This window comes from Trichosurus vulpecula, chromosome 8 (assembly GCF_011100635.1).
Source record: "Trichosurus vulpecula isolate mTriVul1 chromosome 8, mTriVul1.pri, whole genome shotgun sequence".
In the NCBI taxonomy this organism is placed as follows: Eukaryota; Metazoa; Chordata; class Mammalia; order Diprotodontia; family Phalangeridae; genus Trichosurus; species Trichosurus vulpecula.
This window is the reverse complement of record NC_050580.1, coordinates 216,673,802-216,699,752: the sequence shown is the minus strand read 5'-3', so window position 1 is coordinate 216,699,752 and position 25,951 is coordinate 216,673,802. Positions and strand designations below refer to the sequence as shown.

At 37.5% G+C, this 25,951-nt stretch overlaps 1 long non-coding RNA gene across 1 annotated transcript; it reads left to right on the top strand.

The window, feature by feature from the left end:
- Window positions 1-358: 358 nt before the first annotated feature.
- LOC118827844 lies at window positions 359-22,099 on the top strand. The gene is made up of 3 exons (XR_005008913.1): window positions 359-506; window positions 20,215-20,339; window positions 21,942-22,099. It is a non-coding gene; the product is annotated as an uncharacterized LOC118827844 (long non-coding RNA).
- Window positions 22,100-25,951: the final 3,852 nt, after the last annotated feature.

The following is a 25,951-nucleotide window of genomic DNA, read 5'->3' as shown; positions in this document are numbered from 1 at the left end:
TTGGTGGGAGAAAGAATTTATTTTATTTGTCAAGAGCTTCAGTGATAGCTGTTATCTTTCATTGCCACACAGAATTGGAAAGAAGTGAAGCTTCTCATAAGTTCCTGTCCTCTGTTTTGAGATGTGAAAAGCAGTGGAAAATATAGGCTTTATTTCCTGCTTTGAATCTTGGTGAGCTGGCTAGGTTTGTTTTCCTTCCTTAAAGAGTCTTCTGATCTGTGTTGCTGTAAGCTTTGTTCTGATTGGACAACATAACATCCAGGTGAATAATTAACTGACTGGTCTGGTCTGTGTAGCCTACAGATAAATAGTCTGATAAGCTCTGCAGTTTTTTCCCTTTAAAATGAACTACCATTAACATTAAGAGATAATACTTTCTAAACACCCTCCTAAAGGTGATTTTAAGTTGAAAGAGCTTTAAATACCATTTTTGAGTAGAGAAGAGAAGATATGGCCAAGTGAAAAATGACAAGGACCAGACAAGCTTTGAGAAGCAGTTTTGCATGGTATGTATGTTCCTAAATGTGACAATAACTTCAAAGCCTGCAGCTTTGTGTTGAATTACCCCCAACCTGCTTTATGTGTTCTCTTGCCAGATTAACTGTGTGCTTACTCTTCCTCACAAATACTAAATGCATCGATGAGACAGTGTAACCCAGTTTTATATTTGGATTATAATACATTTTGTTATTTACTTACTTGCTCTAATATAGACTATCCACAATCTTATTAATATTTCCTCACCTTATTATTAAGTACATTGTTAATTTAAAGATCTACATGCATTACTGTGAGTAGCTGGTCTTATATAGTGAAATGCATTAGTGAGGGCTCAGGATCTAGAGTGGTGAATAGGGGAATATATTTCTCCTCTACAAGGTTATTCCTAGGACACTGAGAGAAATTGAATGTCTAGGTAGTGATAGTCTTTCTCTGGGACCTTCTAGACTTCCAAACTTCGTAGAACAAATCCCCTTAATAAAAGGATCTGTTCTATAAAACTTGGACTAGGTCAAAAGGCCCCACCCAAGACCCAGAAGGTCACATATGGCCTCTAGACCTCAGGTTCCCCACCCCAGTGCTAGTGTGAGAGTAGGTTAGATTAAGCAAGCCAACTTAGAAAGTGAATAGGTGTTGACATGCAAAATGTGAGACATTGTATTACTTTGGTGGGCAGCTATCCCATGTAACCAGCTGATGCTGCTCTGGTTACATTTGGTAGTGGTGATCGCAGCACTGGTGTTATTCTGTATCCCCCATTTTCAGCGTGCAGTAGTGAGAAAAACACCATCTACGATGCTATAATCTTGAGCTTCTTGCCTTAAACTTGACTTTAAAATCTTTGGCACTATTTTTTAGGTTCACTCTGAGAGAATCATTTGTATCCATGTGAATCACAAGAAGTGGATAACATCCATTTTGAGAAGTCGTAGGAGATTTTTTTTCTTTGATATACAGCCTGGGAGGACAGTAAATTCTTCTATTATACTTATCAGGTCAACAAACAGCAGCCTCAGTACTCCTGATCAGGGACCTACCAACCGCTAGTATTTTTCTCTCCTTCCTCTGATCCTTATTGGTGTTAACAACTTAACATCTTAGCTACAACTTAGCTTCTTGCTACCTATGTTAGCTTGGCCAAGGCATTTCAGCTTCTGAGACTTCAGTTGCCTCCTCTATAAAATGAAGGCATTGTACTAGCTGGTCTTTGAGGTTCCTAGAAATATGGGAAAGGACTAACTGTTTGTTAAGTGCCTATTAAGTGCCAGGTACTGTGCTAAATGGTTTACAGACATGATATCATATGATCCTCACAACAATGCTGGGAAGCAGATGGTATTATGATCCTCATTTTACAGATGAGGAAAATGAGGCAGAGGCCAATCTAACTTGCCCCAGTCACACAGCTATTACATGTCTGAGGCTGTATTTGAACTCAGATCTTTCTCATTCCAGGCCCCAACGCTATTCAATGTACCATGACAATAAATACATGATCCCATGATGTCTTACCTGAGAGCTATTATGGATCTACTTTATTATTTCTTAAAGGAAGTAGCTGCTTCCTCTTTAAAACATGCTTTGTATCTTGGAGATCTGGCTAGGTTCTCCCTCTTTGGAAAGGGCTCTACATTTGTTTCTTAATTGCTAGTGTTCAGTAGTTCTTTCCCTCTTCTTCGTGGGGATGTCAATTCTTCTGAGAAAATGCAGTAAAGTTGACATGCTCCATTTTGTTCACACAGGTAGCAAAGATGACAGAATATTAGTGAGGCAAAACATGTCTGATGTAGCAGACCTTAATTATGTGCGGATTAAAGGCAGACTCTGAGCCTGAGGTTTCCTCTACAGCAGGGCTGTCCAACCTTAGGTTATCTTAGGGACCGCATTATAATAAAATAATTATTCGAGGGATGCACCCAGAATAAAAAATACAATACACTAATAGAAAGTGGGGGAATGCACGTCATCAATACAACAGGCAAAGGCGTGAAGTGCAAAAGCAAACACAAAACAACAAAGTGACAACACAACAGCATAAAAGTAGGTGCATACTGACTAGTCTGCATCATACAGACAGAACCCATCCCACAGATTGATTGAAAATTCCATGTGATATGTTCCATCCTTAATAATGCTTAAAAACACCAAAGAAAATTAACATCAATGAGATTATTTATTAGTGGTGGAATTAAAAAATCTAATATGCATTCCATGCAAATTATTATTTTATTTTTTGCTCGTGAAAATTAAAACCCACAGACAGGCCACATAAAATCACACCGTGGGTCATATTTTGGACAGCCCTACTCTATAGGACCAAATTCTCCAGAGCCTAATAGGGAATTTCTCAGGTGGGTTTCACCAAGCAGGAAGCAAAAGCAATTCTATCTCTTCTCTAAAAGTCTAGTTCTAAAAAGGAAACTCCTTGGTGGTGGAATTTGCCTCTTATCAGCTCATTTCTGAGATTTGTCTAGTGGAGTCTCTAGACACCTAATGCCTGATATCAGCTTCTCCTGAAATATAACAGTGCTCCTCATTATTGTTTTGGTCTCCGACTCAGGGTTAACTCCTCAGAGAAAATTCCAGGGTTATAATTTTCATTAAAATTCAGAAGTGAAAAAATTCCAGGGTTAGAATTCTCAGGTTTCACAAATGAGAGTTCCCCTATTAGAGACCCATATTCCCCAGTCTTGGCCTTCAGAAGCTCTGTATGAAACAGAGTGGCATCGAATATAATGAAGATAGGCTCAAGTAAAATTGCTGGAACTTGACTTAAGAGCCTTTGGACTCCTTAAAATGTTTACTTATGTTACTCACATTGATCATTTAATGACATCATAGACTTATAAAGTCTTTGAATTTGTAAAGATGTAGACTACTGCCCTCTTCTGGATAGGGATCTAAGAACAAGACTTTGCTTATGAGAGGAAGTGTTGAAGCAATAGAGGAAAATTATATTTTGATGTGATGCCTTCTTTAAGAAAAGTGCTGGCTCACTATAGATCTTGATTATTTATGGAATGGAGAAATGATGGAAGACACTTAGGAACCTCATATAATTATGTGAGAGTTTATGCATCTTAATCAATAAAGGGGCAAAAGAAGAATGTAGATATGCTTATCTCATCACTATTCAAATAAATTAGAATATTTTCTACAATAAAGTTTGAGAATAAAATAACCAATTTCTATTTTTTTGCTGGAATGGCTTTTTAAAATGACATTAACTATGATTCATGCTATTTAAATAGTGGTTTACTGTAATGTTATGAGGGGAAATTTCATCAGTATCATATTGTATGGGAATCCTTAAGAAGCAAAAAAAAATAGAATTTTTTAAAGCAAACCAGAAAGTCTTAAAGGATACTGAATGACATTTTGTTTATGAACTATGGGAAATTGCCTTATAGTTTAGATGGAGCTAAATAGTGATCCTTGGCAATAGCCACTTTAATGAATAGTTTCCCTACAAGTTTATAAAAGCACTTGAAGCTCTACGTATTAGTTAGGACAAAGGTTCCCAACTGTGGGTCTATGAACTTGTTTTGAAAAAATTTTGATAACTGTATTTTGATATGATTGGTTTCCTTTGTAAACCTATGTATTTTATGTTATGCATTTGTAAGAATTATTCTGAGAAGGAGGTCATGGGCTTTTTGCCAAGCTGCCAAATGAGTACGATACACAAAAAGTGAAGAACCCTTGGTTTTGATCGAAACTAAACCCAAATTAAGCAAAGTACTTTGTTTGAATCCAACTAACACATACAATTTGTGAAGTTGATACTTGAAGTGATAATGCAAAAATATGCTTTGAGCAAAATATTTTGGCAATTCTAAGACTATCATTTGCAGAGATGGTGCTGATCTATACTGTAAGAGGAAGTTCCTTGCTGGAAACTCCTTAAATCAATGAAATCATAAATCTAGGAGGGAAATGCATTTTTAGAAAATGAATCTAGAACTGCATACATATAATAAAGTATCAATATAAGTATTTTTTTTATCAAGAATATGAGCTAACAGAAGATACTATTCAGTGAGTTAATGTTTAAAAGGATAGTCTTTCTTCCATCATACACAATTTTGAGAACTTTAAAGAAAAATATTTTCTCTGTTCGATTTTCCTCTTACTCTGCTGATGTACCCATGGATTAGAATGATGCAAAAATGTACTAGATGCCACATAGTCCTTTGATAAAGACAAAACATAGCTGAAAAGCCCAGGAAAAGCTTCTGTAGGTATTTAAAGGCTAAAACTATCACATAGCTTATCTGAATCCCATGCAAAAAAATTCAACTAAACCAAGAAAGGTTGTATTGAAGGGTAAAAGGTCAAAAGAATGAAAATATTAAATATCTCCTTTCTCTAACTCTCTCAAGTTTTCTTTTTTTTGATTGGAAAGTTGTAATAGACTACATGTGGAATTCTTATATGTAACACTTACAGATAGTTACACTTTTAATTAGAATTGTCTTAGAGTAGATAAAGATGTTGCCCCCTTATAAAACAGGATAGGAAGCAGAATATCAGGAACATTCAGAGTCAAATACCCCTTTTGTGGTTTTTTAAAGTTACATAGAAAAGACTATCTTTTAAAATTATATCGTAAATAAGGAAAAACTAAGCCACTGTAATTTTATCCAGAGAGTTCTTCAAAAACCAATCCTTACAAAACTTACATGGATCCATGATCTCATTGATCCCTCCACTGGTAGACATAGCAACCCTTCCATGTCTTTTAATCAGGTATGATTCATTCCATGTCCTTCTATAAATTCTATAAAGAGGTTATTTTTATAAAGAGGATGGACACCATCTTCTGGTTTTATAAAGTAATTCTTTCATAGTTTGATTGTTATGGCACTAAATCAATTCATTTAAGCAGAATTGCCATTTTTATTTTATTGGCTTGGCCTATCCATAAGCAATTAATATTTTTCCAGTTGTTTGGATTTGTCTTTATTTGTGTGAAAAGTGTTTTGTAATTGTATTCATATAGTCCCTTGGTTTGTCTTGGCAGGTAGACTTCTAAGTGTTTTATATTGTCTACAGTTACTTTAAATTGAATCTCTCTTTCTATCTCTTCCTGCTGGGTTTTGTTGGTAATATATAGAAATGCTAGTGATTTATGTAGGTTTAGTTTATATTCTACAACTTTGCTAAAGTTTTTAATTGTTTCAAGTAGTTTTTTAGCTGATTCTCTAGGGTTTTCTAAGTACACTGATATATTATCTGTACTATATACACATACATTCTGATACACACATATGTACATTCTGGGAAATATTGATTGAAGTAACTCTCTCATTGGGAGTGAGGCAATTAAGTTCATCCAAAAAAGAGAGAGAGAATGAGAGAGAGATCCAGATCCACCCAAAGGGAAATTCACTGAAGTCTGTAGAGGAGCAAGTTGAGGATAGGGACATGATAGAGACTGTTAGCTCCTTGAATATTGGCTTCTTCCCAGAGGCTTTCTTCTTTCATGGCCCTGAAGAGAGGTCAGAATCCCTTATCTCTTCTCTTGACACTGGAAGCCAGAAGAGTCCAAAGGGACTCAGGAATCCAGATCTCTCCTCTCTCTTGCTCTTTCCTATTCTGCCTTCATGCAGGAAGGCACAGGGTATTTATCACCACCAGTGAGGAAAGAGTCTCATACTTTGGGGCTCTGGTTATATCCAATTAATTCAGCTTCAGCCAGACTTAAACTGTATATAATTTAGGAGAGAGATTTTGTGTATCTAGTTTGTTTTCCACACTAGTATCCACATTAGTATTAACACCTTGGTTCAGTATAAAGAGTGCTGACCTGAGAGTCGGGAAACAAGACCTAGTTGCAGCCCTAACACTAGCAAAGTCATCTTTGGTATATCTCTTAACTAATCTGTGTGTTAGCTTCCTCATTGGTAAGTCAGGGAACTAGACCAAATCTGTAAGGTACCTTACAGTTCCAAAATTCTATGACCCAGATTTTTATACAAATTATTACAATGCCATGCTTAAACAAATCTATGGTTGACAATTCTATGGAATTTCCCTAGAGGCAGCTTTTAAGTAAATAGGCAATTTTCTGAGAGGGAGTCAGGTATAGTGGATGGACAAATAGCTGATTTTAGTGTCAGAAAAACCTGGATTTAAGTCCTGCCTCAGACATATACTGGTTGTGTGACCAAAAATAGATCACTTTGCCTTTCTATGGCCCTAGACAACTCTCTAAAATTATAAATTACAAATTATTGATCTGCATTGGGGTTGGGGGCAGTTTCCAGACTAAAAATGCATTACACTGATGAAATCCCATTTCAGACCAAAAGTCATTTAACAAATCATTTAACAGTCATTTAGGATTTACTCAAAGCATCAGAATATACAACTCCATTCATTTCCTCTGAAAAGTTAGAAACAGGATAAATTGAACTTAAATGTGTTTTAGGTTCCTTCTGCCAACTACAGCCTTTTCATGCTTTGACAGCCTGATTATTCTAATTTTGCAAACTCAGCAGAAAAGAGCAGAGCTAGAGTTCATTGTGATTCTCTAATGTCTTAGCCAACCACCCCCCCCCCAACCCTGCCCCCACCTGGGCTTGCTTCATCCTAACTTGTGGACAACCTTTTAAAAGGCAAGATGACCTCTGCTTCATGGTCAGGAATATCAAAAGTCTAGCAATACCAGCCTATATGTTACATTGTTGTGCACTCCTTACAAAGATTTTTGACCTTAGACATCAGTCAGCCTCTGAACCAAATCCTGGACTGAAATCCAGTTGAAAGAGTTCAGGACAGCCAAGAGATTCCAGATGGGGCTTGAGTATCCTCTCCAATGATTTACCTCTCTGTTGTTCATTCAGTGTGTGACCTGTGCGGGTCTCTGATCCTCTATGTGCTTTCAGCTCCTCATTTATAAAATTTGGCTAATACATACTGCTTGTTGATTTGTTCAGAGATCTCTGAATTGGAAACCCAGCATGAGCCTAACTCTGCTCAGTTACTCTGAACAACTCCCACTGAAGTCTATGAGCGCTGAACAAATAAGTATCAGAGAATAACAGCAGAAATTAACATTTGTGGTTTTTTTTTCATTTGTGTTTTTTTTTAAATAACATTTAAATTCATTGTGCAGCTTAGTCTCACGTGGCCAAGGAACCACTGTCACAGAGTTAAATTTCTACTTTTACATTAGACAATCTTTGTTTTTATAAAGGCACCTATTTAATTAGCAGGGCCTAGGAATAGTATCACAATTACTAACATGATGTAATAAGATACCTTAGGCTCACAAAATGAGTCCCACTAACTTAAACAACAGAATATATTATAAAGTTTAATCTAAAAAATTGAAAATCATTAAAGGATTGCTCTGTATAATGTGCTGCACTCTGAATAGCTCGGAGTTGTACACAATAGTGCAGTTTAACTATGAGCAGCAGGCACACCAGTAAGACAGAATAAACTGGTTTTATAGACCTGAGAAATTGATTTTTAATGAGATTCTCTTTGGCTCTAATGGCATCCAATAAGGGTGATTCAGTTTCCCTCTGGCCTCTGGTGGACTCAGATAAGTAATATCTATGCATTTCCACTTGAATCATATTAAATAAAATAAAGGTGCTGTGCTATGACCGATTTTTTTAAAGCCCAGCAAACCACTCTTCTTCCCATTTCTGCCATACATTTTGTAAATTAGAGACCTCTAACTTTTGAGAGCAAGGGTTCTAACTCTTGCAATTAGATGTGTGAATCCATTATTTCTTAATCTGAAAACTGTATAATTAGTAAAGAGAATTGGCATATGCTTTCAAAGCACTAAGAAAGTTTTATTTTTTTCCATCAATTATGTACCTTAGGTCACTACAAGACATGACTAAATAGATTTTCTGCTTCATCCAGTTGTAAGTATTCTCCTATACCCTTGAAATTATGTCTATTTTTTCATCCATCCATCCATCTAGCCATCTATCTATCTATCTATCTTTTTTATTTAGCCTGGCACACAGTAGGTGCTTGTTGACTTAATGTGTAAAGAAGCTCCTCCTGAGGGTCTTCTGCTACCAATATAGATCTCAGATGTACTCTGCAGCTTAGTATCTTAGACAGTTGCCTGGGGTACTTACTAGAGGTAAGTACTTGCTTAGGGTCACAAAGTTAGTATGTGTCAGAGGGGGCCTTGAACTCCAGGTTTTCTTGACTCTCAGGTCAATTCTTTATCACTGTGCCATGGTACCTCTCATATATCCTTATGTTCCCAGGGCCTATATCATATCTGCATATAGTAAGTATTTAATACATTGAATTGAATAGATGTAAAAAGTTTGCATATTTAATGTATCTAAACCACTGCAAAGTGTGACATTATTAATTAATCATATCAATAATGGCTCACTTGTTTAAGAACCATAATTTCTTTAAGTTACCATATTGGCAGCTCCAAAAACATTCTTTCTCCCAAATAAAAAGTAAGAATCCTTAGCTTTGGATTTACTTTGTTGTTTGAAATGAAAGCAAATGGATAGAAACTTGTATCCTGGCAATGGTAACATATACCATGGAAGAAAAGTAAGAGTACACATCTCTTCTCATTCAGACCATGGATTGAATCATCTATCCTTTAAAAGAATGTCTTGGGAAAAATGTGAATCTCAATTATAGATATTCATCTACAAAGTCTCTGTCTCTTTTACCTAAGATATCCAGGCAAAACAATTATATGTCTCTCTTAGTTTGAGGCCTTCCGTAAACAATTATTGGTTTTTAATTGCTTTCCATTGGCTAGTTAATTTGGTAGTAAATAGAAAGACCAGCTCTATCACCAAAGAGTTTACATCTGTTTCTCATACAGTTTAGCCACCCATGGTGCCTTCAGCTATTCCCTACTGCTGGCCAGTTCACCCGTTTATTGATTTTTTTCCCTACCCTTTTAAAAAAGATGAAAGTTCCTAAAAGCTTTTTGCATGTTTTTGTATGTGCATCTGCATGCATGTGTGTGTTCATAAGAGAAATGGTTTAAGTTAACTAAACAGCTGCTAGGTGAGAGGAGGTCATTTAGAAATGAATTACTCTCTGCTTTTGCACCCCTCAGTGGTGGAACTGGCATAAACCCAACAATTAGTAAGTGATGACAACACCTTAAAGATAATTAGTTAACAATGAGTTGAAAGCCCATTAATCCCTTTAACACCTCATAGTTTATGCTTCAAATGAAATGCATCAAGATAATTGTAAGTAGATCTTGTCTCATTGCCACAAGTTACAAATAATAATAAAAATATTCCTGATGTCTATCACCAGATCACTTAGCAACCTCATTCAGGATCTATTCATCATACCTCCCAACTCCCAAATAGTTATTTTTGTCAAAAATCAATGAGCCAATGGAATATTTCTCCATCAAAAAGTTATTTTTTTTCTTTCTCCAAAAATCCCTCCCTGTTGTTTTGTGTGAGTGATGTCAAATCCATTGGTGTTCGATCTTTTAACCAAACAAAAAATGCATAATTTCTTCTAAATTATCCATCATACAAACTGAGCAGTTAAGCCATGATTTATACTGAAACCATACAACATGGAGCTTCAGTTAGATCGAGAATTTAGCCATGACAATTAATGTTAGGGTAGGTTTGCAGGCTAGCTGGTGGGGTTGGGAGGAGAGCGTGTATAAAAACCTGCCTTTCTCAGCTTCAGCATTTTACAGTGTATTTTTCATTCATCTCTGGTTGTCCTTCTTGATTATCTGCTTTAATTCCAAGATCCTCCAGAGGTCACTTAGTTTACTCCTTTGCCTCAAGGGAAAGTTGCATTTAAATCACCCCAGTCACATACTTCATTTCTCCTGTTGCCAAAGATCTCTAGGGAAGAAGATTTCATTCTCATTTAGGGTAACTTGAATATGTTGAAAATAGTTTCAGGCAAATAGGCTGATATTTAAGTATCTAGAATGAGCAACATCTCAAGACAAACACTATAACCATAAACTCTATTTAAATTAGTGATCTAAAGATATTTTTAAAAATACTTTTAGAACTAGAAGAAAAAAGGGGATTTTAGTCAATCAACTATCACCTCTTAGAAACAAAATTGATGGGTTTGAACACACAAAGATAAAGGCTGGTAATATAACTAGACATTTTTTCACAAGGAGCAGAATTAATTCAGGCATGACAGAATAGAGTACAAGATGGCAGCTTCTTGAAGAGAAAAGGTGATATGGTACAAGTTGGGAGAAGGCAGGCAAGAGTCTCAAGGCAGAATAGTTTAACAGAAGACCATGATGGGGTGAAAATAGGGAAGGGAGCATGACCTCCTGAGGAGGAAGCAGTCTCCTTCCTCGGTTATGGTACCAGTGCCATGAGCCCAGGAAGTACACCCTTCCCCTATCACCCTGAGGTGAAGTCCTGATCATACTTTCCCTCTCAGTTATGGTTCTACAAGATTATTTTGTACTGTATGGAACAATATCTCTAACATGAAAAGAAAAGATTGCAACACCTATTTGCATCAAATATATTAGATAAAGATCTGCCATCCAGAATTTGTAAGCAACAAATACACAAAGCTAGTGATACACATTCCCCAATGGAGCAATGAACATATTCTATAAAAGACATGAACAAACGATTTACAGACAACCACATGAAAAGATGCCCAAATTCTACAAAAATCAGATAAATACGAATCAGGACAATCTTAAGATATCACTTTATACTCAACATAGTGGTAATAACTGGTTAAAAAAAAGACAAAAATCCACTGTTGAGGGAGCCATTTGTAGGATGGCATACTGCTACAAACATTTTGCAGAACGACGTGGTATCATGGAACATGTATCACAAAACTGACATTTCCTTTGGATCTAGCACTTTTGTGGCAGGGATTCTATTTCAAACAAATCATATTAAGGGGGGAAAAGACTTACATGCACAAAATACAGTCATAGCTACTTATAATTGTAAAGAAAAAGTAGAAATAATCTGTCATGTTCAACAATTAAAGAACAATGGAATAAATTTTTATAGATTGGTGTAATAGAATACAATTTGGAGGCAGATAGGTGGCTTAGTGGATCGAACCCTGGTTCAAATCCAACCTCAGACACTTAGCTCTGTGACCCTGGGCAAGTTACTTAACGTCTGTTTGTCTTAATCTATTGGAGTAGGAAATGGCAAACCACTTCAATATCTTTGCCAAGAAAACCCCATGGACAGCATTGGTGTTCTATGGTCCACAGGGTTATGAAGAGTTGGATATAACTGAACAACATAACACAACACAGTGCCAAAAAAAAGTATATGAGGTGATAAAAAGCAACATCAGCAGAAATAAAATTGTATTTGCTCTAACTAGTAACACACACATACAAATGTATGTATGTATGTGTGTATATATGTATATATATACATATAATACTCTTAAAGATAAGGAATGAAAAAGAAAAGCAGTCAACAGTGGAAGTATTTCAAGTAGATTTAGACTAGAATACACAGCAAAATCATTTTCTTTGCTCGCTGGTTGTCAGTTGGTTTGGTTCTTCCTTGTTAAAGATTAAAGTTTCAGGGTAAGAGAAAAGTCTTCTATTTATTTGACTTGGTTGTTGTTAATGCTAGTTTTTAGGTTCAAAATAAAATAAAATGTTAAATAGTTAGAATTATTTGACTTTTATCATAAAATGTCAACTATTTTGGGGGGGAATCAATCAATCAATAAACATTTATTAAATGCCTACCATGTGCTAGGCACTGAGTTAGGCCGTAGGAATACAAAAAAAGGCAAAAGATGGTCCCCTCCCTCAAGGAACATAGAATCGAATGTTCCATTTCATTTGTTGTTCCCATCTGCCTAGAAGGAGGGGATTTTTTTTTACTGGCAACAGATTATAAAGTTAATTAATTTACAAACTGTATTTATGCCTTTTAAAAATATTAGTAAACTAGAAGGAAAGTGGGTCCCCATTGACAGGGGAATGGCTTGACAGATTGTGGTATATGGAAGTCAACCAGCTATCTTTTCATAGCCCACCCAACAATTAATTTTCCTATCTTTATTAAATTGATAGAGAAGCAGCATAGTATAGTGAATAGAGTTTAGGCTCTGAAATAAGAATACCTGAGTTCAAATTCAGGCTCAGGCATATATGACTTGTACCTGTCTGGAACTTCATATGCTCATCTGTAAACTTAGAAGGTTGTACTAGGTGATCCGTAAGGTCCTTTTCAGCTCTAAAACGATTATCTTTTAACAGAGATGAGAGGATACCTTAAAGCTGTTTTACCCTGCTTTGGAACCTCAGTGTCTCTAGGTCTCTTGCAGTGTGTAGCAATTGACAACATACTGAAATCTGATTTTATTTTAATTTGTCCAAGAATATCAATCAATTAACACACATTTATTAAGTATCTACTAGATTCCAGGGACTAGAAATACAAATACAAAAGTGAGATTGTCCATGCCCTCAAGGAACATCTATACTACCAGGGGGATGCAACAGGTTCACAGATTAGTAAATATAGGACATATTCAAAATAAATGCATGATGACCAATGGGAGACACTAGTAACTGAGAGAATCTGGAAGAATCCCTTTGGAAGAGGTAACAATTGAGCTGAGCTGAGTACAAAGAGCAGAGATGAAGAGGGAAAATATTTCGGGAATAGGAAACAGCCTTCACAAAGTCACCGAAAAAGGGAGATGCGGTGTTATTTGTCAGGAATAACAAGAAAGCCAGTTTGGCTAGAGTGTAGTATGTTTAAGAAGGAATAATGCACAGTCAATCTGGATATGTAGCCTAGAACCAGACTGTGAAGGAATTTAAACACCAAGCAAAGGAGTTTGTATTTTATCCTAAAAGCAATAGAGAACCACAGAAGCTTCTTGAGCAGGGGATTGACTTGGTCAGGTGTACACTTTAGGTACATTACTTTGAAAACTGTGTGAAGGGTACATTGAAAAGGGGAGAGACTTGGGGCAGAGGGACTGATCAAAGGTTGTTGTAATGGTCCAAACGAGAGGTGATGAGGTACTGAACTAAGATGGCTATGGTGTGCATTGACATAAGGTAATAGATATGAGAGATGCCAGGTCTTGGCATCTGTCTGGATAATGGGAACAAGGGAGGATGAAAAGCCTAGGATGACTTCTAGGTTACAGACCTGGATGATTACCAGAATGGTGGTGCTCTCTTCAAAAGTAGGGAAGTTTGGAGGAAAGATGAGCCCAGGGGAAAAGATAACAAGTTCTGTTTTGGATATGTTGAGTTTGAGAGGCCTTTGGGACAGTTGGATTAAATCCCCTTTCCTACTCAATCTGACTTTTCTTCCTGCCCCAAAGGAATATTGTTTTCACTGTGATGGCTTCTAATGCACTGTAGCTGTCATGATGAATTGGAGGCAGTCTTGTTTCCTGAGAGCAGGAGACCATTATCCTGTCACAGTGTTCTTTTCCTGTGACTTTATTTTTATTATAACAAATGACCAAGCGAAAAAAATGTATGAAACAATCTGCACAGACAATCCCGAATTGCCTTCCTCTGTTCCGACAGTAAGTACAGCAGAGTGACAATTGCTTACAGCTGCCCTTTAACTGGATCACTGGTTGAAAGGCCCATTATAAAAGCTGGGGCTTTCAAAAGCGTTTTCTATATTTTGACAGACCAGCTTCAATTGAGTTGGCAAAATAGCTACTCCAATACAAATAAAGTAAGTATAGGATAGAAAAGGTAACATCAATACTTACAGTGACAGTGGGGAGAGGAGTAGCATCTCCAGTCCATGTCTTTCAAAGAGTTTCCATTGTGTACAATAAAGCATCCTAGATAGATTCTATAAGTAGGCATATTTTCTGCCAAATTATCTTAGATAACACTTTCAATTTGAATTCAAGCTGGCCACAATCCTGTGATTTTCCCACATTGTATTTAATTAACTAGTTAGCCATCACTAACATTGCTTAGAAATACAGCATCAACACCGTATTATAGATGATGAAGGAAACTACAGGACTAAGAAAGAAGTGATTACAAAAGTTTATAATGAAAGACATTCTAACTTAAAAGTTTCTGGCTTCATTTTACCAACAAATGTATGATTGGAATAGTGATTAAATTTCTAAAAAGCAATATTAGTAATAGTGCTGAATCGTTACTTAGTTACCTTATCCTATACTTGGAGTTCATGTCCATTTCTTGTTAGTGGATTTAACTCTTTCAGAAATCCATTTGGAATAAATTGAGTTGTCCTTAGGGTATAAAAGAATTGATTTATTGTCTTTTGAAAGTGAGGAATCAGGAACAGTCAGTTCACAGGAAATTTTTGTTTAAAAAGTTAACTTTGGGTCTACGTACATATTTCAGTGCTTTTCTGCTGGATATTTTCCTTCCAGTTTCTTGATGTAACAAAAAGTGCTAGTATAAACATTTTTGTATATATGGAACGCATTCCTTCTCTCTTTTACCTTCTTAAGTTATATATCTAGAAGTTGTATCACTGGGTCAAAGGGTGTGTGTGTGTGTGTGTGTGTGTGTGAGATATACATGCGTATGTATATAATGTACACATGTATACATGATACATATACATATATGTGCATAATTTTTTATGTATAATTCCAAGTTGTTTTCCAGAATGGCTGTAACAATTCATACACAGCTCTACCAGTACAGCATTATTGTACCTGTCTTCCCACAGCCCTACCAACATTTACCATTTTTGTCTTTTGTCAAATCTTTGCCAGTCTAAATGTGAAATGAACCCTCAGTTATTTTGATTTGCAGTTTCCTTATCATTAGTGATTTGATTTGGTGCATGATTTCATATAGTTGTCAATAGCAAACAATTCTTTTGAAATCATATACATATCCTTTTACCTTTTTAAAATTCATGACTATTTCTTGTTCTTAAATATTTATATCAAATTCTTCTGTAGCTTAAAGATCAGAGGCAGGTGATTATCTATCTATCTATAACAAAACACCTCACTATCATTGGCAGCTACGTAGCACAGAGAATAGAGCAAGACTTGAATTCAAATCCAGCTTCAGACACTCATAGCTCTTTAATCCTAGGCAAATTACTTAACCACTATGTGCCTCAGTTTTTTTTTTCTGCCTGTATTGTACCTACCTCCCAGGGTTGCTGTGAGGATAAAATGAGATTATATTTGTAAAACACCTTGAAAACCTTAACTTGCTATATAAATGCAAGTTGTTATTATATCAGACATTTATCAGAGCTATTCACTATAAAAATTTTCCCCTAATTTACTGTTTCTCTTCTTATTCTATCTACATTGGTTTTGTTGGTATAAAAACTTCTCAATTTTATGTAATCAAAATAATACTTTATCTTTTATAGTTATCTCTGCTCCTTGTTTAGTTAAAAATTCTATCCTCAGCTAGAATTGTTTAAAGTGCCTCCTCCCATTGTCCTCCAAATTTTTTTTCATGATGTGAATTTGGTTCATATATGCATTTGGAGCTTATTGTTACATATTGTGCAAGGTGCTGGTCTCAACATAATTTCTGTTCAATTGTGTTCTAATTTTCCCAGCAACTTTTTGCTGAATAGGGTGTCTTTACCCTGATAATTAGTATCCTTGGATTTATCAAAAGCTAGACTACTGTGTTCAGTTGCTTCTGGGCTTTGCTGTTCCATCAATCAATTAATTTTTTTAAACTAATAGCAAATCGTTCTAATTATTACTACTTTATAGTATAGCTTGAGACCTGGTAATACTAGGTCTTCTTCACTCCTATTTTTTTTCATTACTTGCCTTGAGATTTTTGACCTTTTCTTTCTCCAGATAAATTCTGTTATGATTTTGACTAGTTCTTTGAAACAGTCCCTTAGTAGTTTGATTGGTATGGCACTAAATCTGTAAATTAATGTAGGTGACAGGATAATTTTTTTATTATATTGACATGGCTTCTCTAACACCAATTTTTCCCCCAATGAAATGTTTATTTCTATTAATGTTTCATTTTTTTAAAATGTGGTTTCATTTTCTATCACTGTAAATATATGTTATTTCCAGGGTGCCAGATTATTTTCACCATAAACATGATCTCTGTCACACATTTCCAATTTCAACCTATTTGTCTCCATTTGATTTACATTGAGGCCAAAACAAATTAATTATTGGGAATTTTTATTGAAAATTAATTAGGTGACTAAAGTGCCTGTGGCAGAATATCCTACCAGTGCCTCTTTCTTCCGGGTCTCCAGCATTTTCCAGTTAAAACACCTAGCAACTTAAAGAAATCCATAAAATGAACGAGATAATTAGTTCCAGAGTGGAACTCAATCTCTTTGAAATCAGATGCTTTCTTCTAGTGCTAGAGTGCCTTGCTAAAGCCAGCATTTTATATTGTCAGGGGATTTTTCCTTAGAGGGAAGAGGAGCACACTCTGCTGAGTCACCTTAGAGAACTGACGGATGGTGTCCTTACCACACTAAATATAGCTGAATCTATGATCTGATTTCCATGGAATGACAAGGAGAAAAGGAAAAGATGCATGGGCAGCTTTTTAAAGGCAAAAAAGTTGCTTATACAAGTTGGAAAATATGCTGTATGTGCAGGCATGTGCAGATGTGTGCAGGCATGTATGTGTGTGTGTTTTCATAATAAAGAAAAGCCAGGATGTTAATGTGATTTATTGTAAATAGTTCCACAACATTAAAATGAGTTTTTATTTTCTGTGTATGCTGCTTCAAAGAAAAGCTCCGTGGGCTCATAAAAATGCAGAGAACAAATAGGGGCCTCGAAGTCCAATTTATATGCCATGCCCACTGTGCGCTGAGACACATATAATCTGTAAAGCGTCAACTTCAAAGTTCCACCGAGATTGGTGTTAACCCTGATCTTTGACCTTCCTGACTCTAGCTGGGTCTGTGCACTTTTTTAACCAGCTGTTTTAGATAAATGTGTTCCATTTTTAAGAGATTGTCTCAGAGTTTTTACATGAATACTAGCAATATTATTAACTCTCACTGGAGAAATCACCTTAACTCAGAGGCTTTACAGAAGAGCTAGTCAAAGTCATGCCCCCATGCAGAGAGTAGGGGGTTAATAAATATGTCATTGTACCAAAAATATTTAAACAACACTGGGAGAAAAGAGCAAGGCATACAACAAAAGGAAAGCATATTAGTAGTGTTTCCTGTCAAAATACACAGAGGAAGCACTTTATTTTGACCGTTTTCTCCATAAAGAGACATGGTGGGCCAAGACAAACAAAGTCAAGGAATCTGGTTTATGCCACTGTTGGATATTGGAGACTATCAACTTAACTGAAGTCATGAGACCAAACCCAGGTCTCTCAGGAGGCTGCTAATTGACGCTATCAGCAAAGGCAATCAGAGAGCCTTGGTGGATCAATATTGCCCTGTGAGTGGACAAATATAGTACTTAATTTGCACATGGTGAAGTAGAGGAATTCATTACTCAGGGCGGCTCTGTAAAAAATCCAAAGGGGAAAAACTACATATGCTATAGTACCATAGAAGAGGGTTTGCTCAGCCCAGGGCATGAACAAAGGTCTCTGGTGGAGTTCAGGGGAAATTTTCTCTTTCAGTTCTGCAAGGTAAATCATTAATCAATATTTAGTGAGTACTTTCTGGACATAAGGCACTGTATTAGCCATTGTAAAAGAAAGTTAAAAGAACATGGAATAGACATAATGCCTCCCACCACCCAAGACATTTACCATCAAAGAAGAAGAAACCAGCCTAACATAAGGTAGTAAGTAAGGGAAATAATTGTTCAGAGACATAAACTAGCAAGGAATGGGAAGAGCACCAGGCTGGGAGTCAGAGGATCTGGATTTGAATCCAGACTCTGCTCCCTGTGTGGCCTTAGGCAAATCACCGAATCTCTCTGGACCACAGTTTCCTTCTCTGCAAAATGAGGGGGTTAGACTAGGTGGCCTCTCCTCAGACACGTACAGAGAAAGCTAGACGTGGGAGGCTAATTGGAGCAGGTCTAGGGTAAAGGAGAAAGGGAGACAACTCTTTTCCAGGAACTACTTCTATATACATTAACTGGAAAGGATTTAGAAGCTCATCCTCTCTTAGACTTTAATTTGTTTTAACAGATGAGGAACCTGAATCCAATGGAAATTAAGTGATTTGTCCGAGTTAACCTAGATAGAAAGTGTCAGAGTTGTCATTTGAACCCAGGTCCAAGCATTTTTCCCCTGTACTAAGCTGCCCCCATCTTCCACTCAGAGTCCTCATTGTTCAAACTTCAAATCCAGACAGTGACTAAGGGACTTATAAGTATCATCAGAGCCTCTGTACACAGAGCAGATGATGCTTGTTGTAACTGGAACAGAAATATCTGAGTCAAGTCAACAAACATTGATTAAGTGCCTACTGTCTGCCAGTGGGCTCCTTTCCAGCTCTAAATCTATGACCTTAGGTAGGCTTTGAATTCAGCCTTAACAGAGCTATTGCCTTAGTTGTGGGGAGGTGATGCTCAGTGGGAGAGAGGAACAAGAAGGTATAGTATGAGACCGAAGGTAAGAAAATCTGCTTAGAGTCTCTAAGGAAATTTTCTGCTAGTAGTGACTATCAACACCAGCAAGTTTAACACTCCACCATATGGGTTATTCTAAAGAACTAAGTCTAGACCAAGTGAAAAGGATGTTTTTTTGAAATTGATCCCTTAGAAATTTCTCTTTTAAGTGGTGTCTTTCATGAAACTGCCAGCGTTTATACATTGTTATAAAGAAAATACCCTTACTCACCTCACAAGGGTGTTTTGAAAATTAATTAGTGTTTGTCAAGTACTTTGAGATCTGCAGATGAAAGACAATGTGGAAATGCTAAGTAGTATTATTATTTTCATCTGTTTTTGAACCTACCTTTTATTGACAACTTTTTTCCTTCAAGATAATGATCTCTAACTCTGTCTCTCTGTCTCTGTCTGTCTCTCTCCCTCCCTCCCTTCGTGCCCTCCCCTGCCTCCCACCTTGAGAGGGAGAGGGAAGAATTACTACATACAAAATTAAGCCTTCACAGAGACCTCAGGTATGGTTATTAAGAATCTGGCCCAGGGAATGGATTAGAACAAAATGCACACTTCAAAGTATTTGTTTATGTTCAACACGACCTCTCCTGGGAGGTACAGACTGGCAAAGCTCAGTTGGAAATAGGTTCCTATTGAAACAGACACAAAATTTAAAATCCAGAAACAACTAGATATTGACTGTGGCAAGATGGCAACCAACCCAAACCCTTCCAGTGCTAGGCAACAAGTAAGTGAACCTAAATTGGGGCAGCTGTAATGTCAGAGCTTTCGAGCTGGAAGGAAACTTAGAGGTCAGCTGGTCTTTCATTCTACAGATGAGGAAGTTCAGACCCAGGAAAGTGACTTGCCTGAGCTACAAGTAGTAGATTCTGGATTCAAAGCCAGATTCTCTGCCTCCAAACCTGACAAATGGTTCACTGAACCCCTTTGCCTTTAAAGGAGAATAAAAAAAATGCTAGTTTCAACTATGCCCACGTGTTATAGCACATAGGGAGAAATGATAAGTGACTGGGAAGTTCAATTGATTAGAACATAATGTTAAGTGTTAAATTAATGAGGCACCTTGAGGACAGGGGCAATTTTTAAAAAATTGTCGGCTTTGTATCCCAATGACCTAGCATATGTATGCAATACACCTTAATGAATGTTTGTTGGATTAAATTGATCCCTAAGTGGCCCTAATTTTTTCTATCATGGCAGATCTCAACTATAATCTTGAACAGTTACCTTATAAACAACTCGGTGGTCACCAGGTGAGAGAAGGAGGATCAATACAAGTCTATCAGCAAAGAAAGAACTCAGGAAGTGAACCCTAGTGATGACAGGTCAGTGGCATTCTAGATCCAGGGTCCTTAACCTGATCCCCAAGGGGTCCACAGATAAACTTCAGGCAATCCATGAACTTGGATGGGAAAATTTTCATCTTCATTTTCACTAATCTCTAAATGAAATTTATCATTTCCTTCAATTGTTTAAAAATTCTGAGGAGGGGTTCATAGTCTTCAGTAGACTGCCAAAGGGGACAAAAAACAGCAAAAAAATTAAGAGCTGCTGCAGACAGAAGATGATAATAGAATCATTGATTTAAAGCTGGAGATCATTATATAGGAAAAGAAGTCTGCCATTATCTGAGGATTTCTGACTGTATAAAGCTACTGTTCTGTTCACTTCTGTTTTTCAGCCTGGTGAATGATTATTTCTTCATAAATATCTACATCAATGATTCCAGTCTTTTGGAAGCTTAACTTCCTATCGCTCATTTAACTTCACCTCCTGAAATTGTTGTATATTGTGATAGCATTATTCTCATAGAACTGGGGCAGGAAAGGAACTCAGAAGGTATCCACTCCAAAGACTCCATTTTACAGATGAGAAAAACTGACATCAGAGAGATTAAACGACTTGTCTAAAGTCACATAAGCAGCAAGTGACAACTCAGTTTTGAACCTAGGCTCTCTGGCTCCAAACATATCATGTATTATACTTTACAAATTTATGTGAATTAACATTGTGAAGTGTTGTTTTTTCCCCCTGAGATTTTAGACACCTCCGGAGTGAATTCAAGACATTCTGAGGCTTTGCAAAATTAGGGTCAGGAATCACTGGCCTGCCTAAGTCAGGTCATGGGGTTGTTTCATTTACACTGTATTTGTGCTCTTGAATCATTGCATGTAAAAATAATTTTAATATACCAAAATCTTGTACAAAAAGGGAAACTGATGAATATTTAAATGAGCGAATCACCTTCCTTCAGTCCCTCTTCTATCTCTAGTAACTGCCTCACTTAGAGTAGGTATCCAGGATTCAAGGAATCATCCAAATCCCACTAAGATCAAGGGGGAAGGAATATTCCAAAAAGTGGCCAAAGTGGCATGTTTTCTACGTATGCTTTTAACCCAATGACCTACCTTTCCCAGGACAATTCATAAAACTCAGTCTTGGGGCACTCCATGAAGGCATAAGACTTACCAGAATAAATTTTGTATTTTAGTGTATTCGTGACTATGTTCAAGCAACTCAGAGCTTTGGCAGGCAATTAGAGAGAAAAGAAACAGGTCAGCAATTAGGCACTAAAGCTACTTTTAGAACCAGTGCACAGAACAGAAGGAGCTCTTAAAAATCACTTAACCTCAGCATCCACCATGCAGTTGAAGCAGCAAGCACTCGGCAAAGCCTGGCTGCAGAAATTTGAAAAAAAAAAGATGAGAAAGCCTTGAGGGCATGTTCTTGACTCCAACAAAAGCCAAATGTGGTGGTTGTGTTTCCCTCCTCCTCTTCTCTGTCCCCAGAAATGTCATCTACTTTCTGAAAGTGTTTAATATTGTATTTCTTCCTCTTTGAGTCTTGAGGGATGTTGTCTTGTCTTTATCGGTCCTACAGAGGTCACTCTTGTCTGTCACACTTTAATAATATGTCCCTCTATCCAGGCCTTCTATTTTAAATTGGAGCCTGCTGTCAACCTGATGAAAACAAGAAGAAAAAGGGGTTAAGGTTTAGAAAATATGGTGCCAAGTATGTTCTGAGGAGAGAAAAAGAACACATACATTTCAGGGTAAGTCTCTTGCGTCTGGACGAAAGATTTTTCAGTAATGGACGTTAATAAATGGGTAGGCCTCAAGTTACTACCTTTTAAATTTTCATTTTGTGGTTTAGATAGTCTGTTCTTCATTGAAAAGTTTTATTTTCTTTGCTTAGTACCGCATTTACTATAAATCTGAACGTATATTAAAGTTTGTGTGTGTGTGTGTGTGTGTGTGTAAGTGCATGCATGCATGTGCATGTGTGCACTCTTGTTTGTGTGTACAAAATAATCACAGCTGTCCAAATAGCAAAAGGGAAAAAAACCCTGGGGTAATTGCTTTTATCCATCCTAGACTTAGCTGGAGATTTTACTTAAGTTCTTAGGGCAGTAGCAAAGTATTAATTCATTCCACAAATATTTACACCTATTGTGTACAGTGCACTATAGGGCTCTGGTACAATGCCATTCATTTTAATCCACTTGGGTTTAAAATGTGGGTCACTACCACTATCACCTCTACCTGAGATCCATGGCAAGTTTGAACTGGATGATTCACACTGTGGTCTGAGGCTGTGGGTATAGTTGATAATAATAGCTTACATGGTGATTTTATAGCACTTTATATACATTATCTCGTTTCATCATCAGAACCATCCCAAGAGGTGGATCCAAGTATTCTTACCCTCATTTTATATATATAAGGCAAGTCCAGAAACTTTTCCTCAGAGAGTTTAAGTGCCTTGTCCAAAATCATATAACTAGCAAGTGACAGATCCAGGGCTCAGACTCAGGTCTTTTGATTTCAAATTAATAATAATATAATAGGAAATGTATATGGCACTTACTATGTGCTAGGTATTGTGCTAAACCCTTTACAAACATCATCTCATTTGATCCTCACAACAACCCTGGAAGGTAGGGGCTATTATTATCCCCATTTTACAGATGAATAAACTGAGGGAAACAGAGGTTAAGTGACTTGCCCAGGGTCCCCTAGCTAGTAAGTGTGTAGAGTTGGTTTTGAACTCAGGTCTTCCAAGGCCATTGCTCTATGCACCCAGCTGCCTCTGACCTTTTTCTACTACGTCATTGTTTCTTACTTCCCTACAAAGACTCCAGTATATTTAGTGAGGTCCAAGATCACCCACCAGGAAGAGAAGGGTCCTGCTTCTGGGTGGTGGTCACTGGTGGACATTTTTCAACTGCAGCTGGAATTTCAGAGCAGGGTATAAGTCACTGATGGGTAGTTTTATGGGCTATTTTCCAGAGCTGGAGTCTAGCTCCAACTCTAGTGAAAAATATTACCTATAATATTGGGGTCTCTTAATTCCCTGCTGCCTATATAAAACAAAAGGATTGGAATTACTGTAGATGATCTCAAAATTACTTTCCAATTCTAAAAAAACTATGTTGCCAATGGCTGGGTGGAGAGGGGTCTACAGAAAATACTTGATTTTTTTTCTTATAAGCTTTTGAAAAATTTTGAGAAGAGTTTGACTTTTGTGATTCATATTCCTCCTTTGAATAGTATACTACTATCTTTAAAATCTGAGTTTATCATTGTAATCCCATGTTAGAATCTGGTCCTACCTATCTGTAACTATGAAGATCTAGGTAGTTTCGCAGGATCCCATTGGTCACCAAAGTCATGAATTGGGGGAAGGTATCTGGGAGAAATGTGTCAGAAGGAGGCAGAGTGTGTAGTGTTCAGGCATGTCCTCCATCTTGGGAGCCTATGAGGAGATGCTAGAGTCTAAGTGTTCTAGTGCTTTCATTCAGGCTATGAAAAGAGCCTATTACCACTGCCAGGTGTGATAAGGCTGATACAATAGATGAGGACAATAGGATCTAGGATGTAGAATGGACCTGATTTGGTGAGACAGCCTTCAGGAACATTCTCCTTCCCCTGTATTAACTGCTACTCTTCCTAGTATCTAAGTAGGGAAAATCCATTTCCAGCCCTAGTAGTCAGAATTATTTAGCACTGGCTGCTATATTTCCAATAAACAGTATTGGCTCTCATTCTGGTTTTCCTTTGCCACCTTTACCTTCTCTCTACTTCTTTTTTTCTATTGGATATCTAGCTCCTAAATAAAAAGAAATTAGCATGCTAACTTTTGTTTGTGTGTTGTCTTTTGAATGACATAAGTCGAAGAACAGAAACGGAGTCTGGATAATATGGTAGACTCATTCAGTGGCCTCCTGTGGAGGCAGACCAGGTTGGGAAACAGCTGGACAATGGTCTTTCCCCAAGAACTCATAAACCAATGATGCTGCCTGTGATTACATCCTAAACCAGCCAAGGTGAGAAGCAAGAGAAATAAAATCAAAGGGAGAGATTTGTAATCTGAAGCCATCATTCCCACTAAACTACAGCTGTTAGTAAGCCAGAAGCCCTTGTGAGAAACGTGGTTTTGGGGATCACTGGACTTCCTAGGCAGGGCCAAAGTACTGAAGAAGAACCCTGTAATAATCCCTAGGGAAGGCTGTACAGACCACAGGACTCCCAGAGAAAGACCAGGTGGTAGCCATCCCTTAATCTGTGGGGATCACAGGGCCTCCTAGGGGTCAGACCCTAAGGAAGACCCAAGTGATGGCCCCTTAGGATGACAGTTAGATCACAAGGCTCCCGAGACAGGGCCGGAAGTCCCATGCGATGTCCCCTTAAGAAGGCTGTGCAGACCACAGGGTTCCCCAAGGGAATCCAGAGTGATAGCCCTCTTAACACCGCAGTGGGGATCACAGGACACCCCAAGACAAGATCCAGGAGTCAGCCTGGTGAACTTCCGCTGCCTGTTGCTTTCCTTCACTTGACCTTAGGAAAACCCATGTGATTTGTCCATTCACACCCAAAGAACTCAGGACCAGAGTGGGCAGAGGAAGGCATTTTATTACGCTCCCTGGGAGAGCAGGTGTAGTGCTCATGGGAACACTCACACCAATATAGCTGCAGGAGCAGGGGTAATCATTCCCTCCACTCCTGCTAGAGTCATGGTTAGTTTACAATCTTTGTTTTTTTACATAGTTTTCCTAGGTTATACAGTATATAAATAGGATAATAAGGATACAGAAGCAAAAGTGAAGTAATTAGATTTTCCTTGTATTAAACTATATTCTTTTACTTCCCCTACTTTCCCTCTTTAACATATGCAAATGATGCAAATCAGTAGGCCTAGATTCTTGACCAAGACCAGACCCTAGATAAGCTTGAACAAGTTCAAGTGGGTTTGGCCTCTCTAATTCCCTAGACTGCCTTCTCAAAAAGTATGCACATGTGTACAAGCCTCTGACCTCTCACCTGACCGACCTTGAGGCCTGGTCTCTGCTAAAGCTGGGGTGGGGGAGGGCAGGGAAGCACACTTTTAGTTCTGTGGAAACAAAACTCCTCCCATTTCTTACACCCTTGACAAAGAAGGAGGTTTTCTTGAGGTCCTCTAATCCATTCTCCCTTCTATTGCTATACTTAGTTATTCCACATATATGTGGTAGGGTGGTGTTCCCTTTAAATCTCTTCATGTGGGTTACCTCAGTAACCTACCCCAATAATTATTGCTACATCCTAGTTTGAAATAGACAATTTTGAAATTGGGTCTGGGCCTGTGATTTATTTATCAATGTGGGAATTCCTTTTGCCAATGCAGATTTTCACCTTCCCCCTATATGGAGGCTATTATTTAGAGGTGAAAGGGATCTTAGAGGTCAAGTCCAACCCCTTTGTCTTATAGGTGAGAAAGCCTTGAGGGTTTAATAACTTGCCCAGGGTCTCATAGTCAATTTCTGAGGGAGGATTTGAACTCAGATTTTCCTGACTCTAATCCAGAGCTTTATGTACTGCCTCTGAAATCTTGGAGAGTTGATTGGGAAGAGCTCATAAAACTAAGTAGTATAGTCCTAAAACTGCTCTAAACATGCATA